The sequence below is a fragment of the Lolium rigidum genome, chromosome 5, assembly GCF_022539505.1.
Source record: "Lolium rigidum isolate FL_2022 chromosome 5, APGP_CSIRO_Lrig_0.1, whole genome shotgun sequence".
In the NCBI taxonomy this organism is placed as follows: domain Eukaryota; kingdom Viridiplantae; phylum Streptophyta; class Magnoliopsida; order Poales; family Poaceae; genus Lolium; species Lolium rigidum.
Window position 1 is genome coordinate 45,073,274 of NC_061512.1, and position 7,219 is coordinate 45,080,492.

Below are 7,219 nucleotides of genomic sequence, written 5' to 3' on the forward strand. Positions count from 1 at the left end.
CTACGGTGTATATTTTCTTTTATATATATATATATGTGTACAAAAGGTAAGTACAAAAGAACAAATTACATCAAGGGGGGGAAGAAGAGGAACATAAACCAGAAGATAATATACATAAACATCAAGAGACAAAAGTGGCCAGCCAATCTAAGAGAGCTTGAAGTGAAGAAGATTTCACTCTGTATTGGTGTAGTGCAAGATCATCAAGTTTACTACCTGTAATTCACTTAAACATCAAATAAATGAAACCTGATGAACTATGAATTGATTTCTGAAAGCCCAATGTGGTCATTGTTTCATACAGTCAAGACATAAGTAATGAATACATAAAAGCGCGCACTGGATCCGTCCACTTTGTCAAAGGAACAGAAATGTCCAAGGATTTAGACTGTATAAGAAATATACAGGAAACTGAATAACGCATTCTTCTTTACAAACTGAAAGAATCCAACCATCTGAACTATGTGGGAGGAAGAACACCGATATAACTCACTACATGGAAATGATGAGAGATGCAATTTAAATTTCTATGTCACAGTGTGGTGACATTGCAAAGAAAGTAACGTGCACAAAAGGTTGAGATGAATAATATGTAGCATCCTTAAAGAACTACGAAACAGACGTGGTTTCTTTGCATCACTGAACAATATGGTATACAAATTGGAAGCAACAAACTATCAGTAAGTTGATTAAGGAAGCAAAATTAAATTGTGGTACAATCCAACTGCCAGAGACAATAAGACATTACCTTTGTTGGCATAGGAAACTTTCAGAACAGTTAAACCATCATTTAAGATAATTTGTTCCAACACCGTGTTCTTTTTCAAAATTATTTGCAGTACCCATCACATTTCACTAATCCTGATTAAACCAAATAAATCACAATACAAGAAATGGTATTATTCCTAGTTGTACACATCACAATAAGTTTGCAAGTGATGTCATCACAACAAAAATCCGCTTAAGGTTAAAATAACACCATTCCTGAAGCTGCAAACAACACCATTCTAGGTCTCAAACACATGGATCATAAGCCTTTTATCATATATAAGTTGTATCCTCCTCACACACTATTAAGTTATGCACAATCAATCAATTGAGTAAGAAATAATAGAAAGAGCCAAGCCCAACGCACTACCTAAAAGTGAGGCACTATCAGTTTTCTGATACACTTCGTTAATTTAATAAGAGATCGACCCAGTATATGGGCAAACCCGTGAAGCTTTCCCAATATCAAATATCTATCCTTGCTACTTGAAAGGCCACAAAGAAAAGGCTTGTGTACTTACAAGTAATTGATAATACATATATCTATGTCGACCACTCAACCCAACTGGAGGGCATATGCCTCTATGAGCAATTTATTACAGGTTTACCATTCAGATTTACACTTAGTGAGAAGGAAGTTGAGATGCAACATAGGTGGTGACATTGTACTACTTATCTGCATTTTCCCCTGAAGTCAATTAAGATATACAATCATCTCGTATTCAACAATTATAACAAAGGGAGAACTACCAGAACAATCATGCAAATCTCACCTACATTAAGCATTACATCCCAGTTCACAATGAAGAATGACCCTTATAAACTAACTCAAAAGGTGCACCTATAAGATGAAAATGAAATGTTATGTTAACTATAACCATGAAGAAAAACTTAATATAACAGTGGGCATGGAAGTATGATAAGGGAAGCTGCTCGAAAGGGTGGAGCCATCCGAAAAGAACAGTGCGTGATGCTACTACAGAAAAAGCAATTGCACAGCTGCATCTGGGAATTTAACAGGCAGAATATGATGGTCGTGTTGTACTCGTAGGTGCAGAAGACGTATATCACGTTTTGCTCTTGAACGGACAGTAGCACATGAAGACATAGGGCATCTCCAACGGGGCGACCCATCCCGCGCCCGCGCGTCCGGATGGGTCGAGCCGGACAAAATCCCGGTCCAACGTGGGGACGCACCGCAAAAGCGGACGGCCGCGGCGTCCGGAACGACGCAAACCCGGCCCAAATCTGGGCTAGGTTTGCGTGGCCGCGGATGGCACGAGGCGTCCGCTCGCGTCCGGGCGCTTGTCGCCTCGTCTCCCTTGGGACCACCTGTCGGTGACCCGGGAGGCTATTAAATGGGGACCGGAGGGGATCCGGCCCTCCACTCCGGTCCCCACTCCACTCCTGGAGCGAAACCGCCGCCATGGCCCCGAAGCGAGTGTTCGCTCCCGGAGCCAACGACGACGAGGCGAGCAGCAGCTCGCCGTCCTCCGCCGCAGCATCCGGAGGAAATCGAGGCGGCCTCCGCATCGGAGAGGCCGCCCGCGGCGGCGCGGCATTGCCGCAACCGCCGCCGCTGCTGCTCGAGCCCAAGCCCGAGTCCTCGGAGGAGGACCCTGACCTCCGCGCCGCACTGCTCATCTTGGCGGCGGAGGAGGACGAGAAATGGCCGCACCTCCATGCGGTCATTCGAACCTCCGAGATGGAGGAAGCGGCCCGGCAGGCGGCAAAGGAAGCCGAGCTCGGGAGCTCTACGCCCGGGCCCGCCGGGCGCGACGGGAGGAGGAGGAAGCGGCGCGGCGGGAGGAGGCCACGCGCCGCGCGGAGGAGCAGCGGCGGCAGGAGTCTCGGCGCCGCGCGGAGGAGGAGCGGCGCCGAAGGCCGGGCGCCGCGCCGCGGCGAGAGAGAGCAGCGCCTCGGGCAGGAGGTGTCGCTCCGTGCGCCGCCGCTACCTCGGGTGGCTCCGGACCCCCACTCGGCCCGGGAGGAGGCCCCGTGGTCTCCGTGACCGGAGTCCCCGGCGCGCTCGAGCCACATCGCGTGCCGCCGCCCGGGGACGTCGTCCACGACAACGACGACGCCGACGACGCCCATAGGGGCTAGGCGGCGCAACCGGCGGCCACCGCGCCGCCGACCAAACCCTAGTAGAGGGTTTTTAGTTTAAATTTTAAAGCCCATATAGAGGGCTTCTTTTGTTAGTTATTTGCCCAAAATAGGGCTATGTACAAATTTGCCCAAAATAGGGCATATGTTTAATCAAATTTCGTTTAAATTTGCATTTTTACTTTTGTTTTTCCATTTATTCGATTATGCGCTGCGTCCGCGCGTTGGGCGCAGCGTGCGACCCAAACGGACACGCGGACGCGGGCCGCTGTCCGCTCGGTCATCCAAACGACCCAAAACGGACGGCCCAGCGCGCCCGTTTGGTTCGCCCGGTTGGAGATGCCCTAAGCACCCAACCGACAGTGTTGCCGAGCAGTGGCGGAGCTTGAAAAAAATAATATCGTGGACGGGCCAAGCTACAAAACACACATTTCTTTTCCAAACCATACCACTTCATTATACATTAGTCATTGCTCAGATTTTTTTGTTCCCGCTGGTTGCTGAAGGATCTATAATTTCACTTGTCTCATCCTTTTTCTTTTCAAGAAAAAATTAATTCATCTCTGAGTGCCATTTCCCATCGCTGCCTATTGCTTTCAACGGTTGCAATCTGCAAAATTGAAAAACAAATTCCCAGGTCAGTGAATGAACAACAGATACTATAAATTGCTAACGAAGAATTTATGAAAATAAAGAAGATTACCTAGGCAGGGGGATTGGAGACTATAAGGGGATCGATTACATCCACAGATAGCAACCAGTCGCAGCGTCGGCCGTTGGCTGTCGGCTGATAGAAGTCATGCCGTGCTTGTGAGAAGAGGCCACGGCGCCATGCCTACCGGCTACCGGTGCGGCGACCCCCTGCCTGATCTCTGGTTGCCGGCGGCAGCGCGACGTAGCTGTCCTCCTCTACTCCACCACCTCCCCCTGATTCCGCCTCTATTTTGTCCAAATTCCTACCTAGTGAGTAGTGAGGCGACTCCATTATTCTGTCGAGAGAGCCCAAGGAACGACCAGGGAACAGCTGATTTTTTTTAGATACGAAGCAGCTTAAGCAAGGGCCAATGCCTGTTGGTGGACTGGGCCATACATGCATAGGAGTTGATATTTTTTTGGCAGAAAACTTGGGCGGGCCATGGCCCAGTTTGGCCCCAAAGGAGCTCTGCCAGTGTTGCCGAGGCAGCACATTTTACGCTGCAGTGGCAGTGTCTCGATGGTGCGGAGCAGGGAGAAGTTCATGGCCAAAGAGAACTATTAGCTGAGAACATGTAACAGAAGCATCATCTAACTGAAAGAATACATCAGCACAAATATTTGCAAAATTCACGGATTATGAAAATTTCCACACGAAATAGTTCGATTCTGGTACGGAGTAGATAGTTAGTTGTGTAGTACCTGGTGGATCTCTCACATGACGTGTTAGAGGAACATGAGTACTTCCATGATTCCATCCGATAATCTGTAGTATCTGAGAACAAAATTATCATCAATATGGCAAACTACTAACTAAGCAAAAAAAAAATGATTGCAAAACATTCCGAAGTTTTCAAGATTGAATTAAGGAGTATTTCTAGAACAATATGAATGATGACCATTGACCACAAGTGAGCAGCTTGGAGGTGCATTTGTTGATGTTGCCACTGAACCATAAGAACTTGACCCCGCCCTCCTTGTCCTTGCAGTCCCGTGAAGGGCTGAACCCTACCCAGAAATAGACGGTAGTTTCAGCTGGACAACAAAACATTGCTAATTGTCGTAGTAGATGCACAGGTCGTGAGGGTCCCAACCCAATGCAGGAGCGGAGGCCAGCAAAGCTACTTTAACCTGACGTTGTCGGCGAGGGGATCAGGTTGCCACCAGACAAACCTGCAGACATTGGACATTCACTCGACAGAACATCTTCACATTTCGGACGACTTTTAGAAATTAGTAGTTATAAATAGAAATCGATAAGTGCAAGCATGCGTGCCTATGCAATCTTAGCAGATTTACCACGGACGATAGGAATATTGGTGGTCTTCTCACGTCCACCAACGCAATCGACTCACCTGATCTCCTCGAGAAGACGTCGAGGCCGTGGCTCTCCACCTTCAGCAAGGCCGCCACGAGCTGTTGCTGGATCCGTTCGTCCCGCCGTCGTTTCCTAGCGCCGGACTGAAGACAGATGCATACATGTGGATGTGTCGATGTCGTGCCCACACCGTCTGGGAACTGCCCCGCCTCCACGCCGTCGGCTTCGAAATCCACCGCAGACGAAGTGCAGTCGTATTCCATCTGAATACACCATGAACTACTCGTCGGCGGGGCAGGCACGCAGCAGATGACGAACGGCGGCGCAGCGAACGAACTGTGCCGCGGGCAGAGGGGACGAGAAGATAGAACGGGACCTGTTTTTTTTTTTTTGGTTAGTTTCACCGGTATGTGAGGAAAACTGTGTAGAAGGCCAAACCCCTAGGCCCATTTGAGCGTTTTGGGGCCCAAACAACCAGCATCTGCCTTGATCGACGTGGGGAGTAGCAGCCCAGCCACGGAAGAGGGCCTATTCGAGGGAACCGGAAGAGGTAACACCCTGGTAATCGATAGTTCGGTAATGGTTATGAGACGTCCACCGTTAGATACCCAGATCGAACGGCTAAGGACATAAAAACGCTGTGGTGGCTCCTAGTTGGATGCGTTTTACTGTTAACTAATGAGTAGGGGGACCTGCACATGACGCAGCGCGAAAAATTAATGGTGGAAAGCCGGGGACGGCACCACGCCGCTGGCCACATAGCGCGTCCAGAACTACCTGGTGGCACGCCTCATCCTAATTCTCCCAGTCCAACACGATGGTAGGAAAGATTTGCATGCAGTACCACCTGGCGACGGACGTCCGCGGCGGGGTTCAAATTCGTTGCCACCAGAACGACGATTTTCATGGGCGATACATGTTTAACTGGCTAATCTCCTCGATCAGTGGTGCTAGATGTGGTGAAGACTGCTGCTGGAGGAGCTCCCGTGACATGATAACGTGGCAATGGAAAGATAATGCACACACAAAAATGTTCAGTATTAACTGATATATGATCGCGGCGCTGGCGTTCTCGTCCTATTCATCATGTCGGTGCCCTCGAGTTTGTGTTGAATAAAGCTGCAGCAAGTTTGTCTTTCAATGGTTAATGAATTGAATGCAAGTTTGAATAAAGTGCAGCAAGTTTCTCAATGGAGTAATACTACATGGTTTGACAGCAGTGTAATTAACAACTCGATGTAATCTCATAGGGAACCCAGCACAGAAAAATAAAAGAATAAGCAACATAGATATATAAGGAGACCGAACAAACTAGCTAAAGAGAGTAGTGTTAATTTAAGTTACAAGGAGCCAGCTGGGAACAACTTGATAGGTCGAAACAAATTCTTTTTAATTTGGAAGAGGCAGAACTTAGTTTTTTTTTTGGAAGCTTCACCAGAACTTAGTTTTGATTCATTCTAGTTTTTTCTACACTTTTTGTGCATAATGGAGCACACATCGTGATGAAATAAATTTTACCCCTCCCTTCCACATTAGTCGTCGCAGATTTGGATGTATCTGCATATAAAATATATCTACGTACATCAAAATCTGTTCTCCTAGTTTTCAGCCATGTAGGTTTTATTCCTAGTTTTTTTTCGACAAAGCGAGGTTGTATTGACTCACATGGCAAAGGGTACAAGATACAAATAACCCAAGAGAGGAAAATAAACGTTGTCCTTTCCAACTTGAAACGTTCTCTTCATCCTCTCACTGACCACAATTAAGTCAGCTCGGTTAGCATACGAGGAAAGATAATTAGGTGCAGATAGCGACGTGCATGCCTAGCTTCAGGTTCAAACAATCAACAAGTAGGTTCGTCCTATCCTAGGTTATGAAAACACTGTAAAGGATGATCGAGGGCTAGACATTTCGGGGCCCCCTGGCAAAGCTAGAATGCAGGTTCATATAAGTCGAGAAAAAAACTATATTTGTGTGCCAACAGAAAATCACCAAATGGTGGGTTATTGACCTCTACATCTGCACACAGTCATATTATTATTGAGTACTTGGCAAGAAAAAGTGATCCATGTTGAATGAAACGCTAAGCAATTTTCTTTGAGGCCATACAAAATGGACCGTTTTGCGATAGTATCTTCACAAACCTATGAGGAGACCCCACCGAGCGGGAGCCGGTGACGCCATGACCTTGATGAAGGAAGGGCCGTCGAAGTAGGCTGGAGTCTGGTGAGGAAGAAACTTAGCGTTGAGGGTGCGAGGTGAGGGATCGCCAACATTGGAGAAGAAGGGGAAGCGCCTAAAAAGATCAACAGGTGTGGCAGTCGATCGGCGGAG

At 47.7% G+C, this 7,219-nt stretch overlaps 2 long non-coding RNA genes across 2 annotated transcripts; both read right to left on the reverse strand.

Moving 5' to 3' along the window:
• Positions 1-3,291: 3,291 nt before the first annotated feature.
• Positions 3,292-3,623, reverse strand: LOC124651821. Its single transcript, XR_006987510.1, has 2 exons — positions 3,578-3,623; positions 3,292-3,484 (listed from the first exon to the last, which is right to left on the reverse strand). It is a non-coding gene; the product is annotated as an uncharacterized LOC124651821 (long non-coding RNA).
• Positions 3,624-3,968: 345 nt separating this feature from the next.
• On the reverse strand, positions 3,969-4,654 carry LOC124655330. The gene is made up of 3 exons (XR_006988635.1): positions 4,467-4,654; positions 4,270-4,342; positions 3,969-4,132 (listed from the first exon to the last, which is right to left on the reverse strand). It is a non-coding gene; the product is annotated as an uncharacterized LOC124655330 (long non-coding RNA).
• Between the last annotated feature and the right edge of the window lie 2,565 nt (positions 4,655-7,219).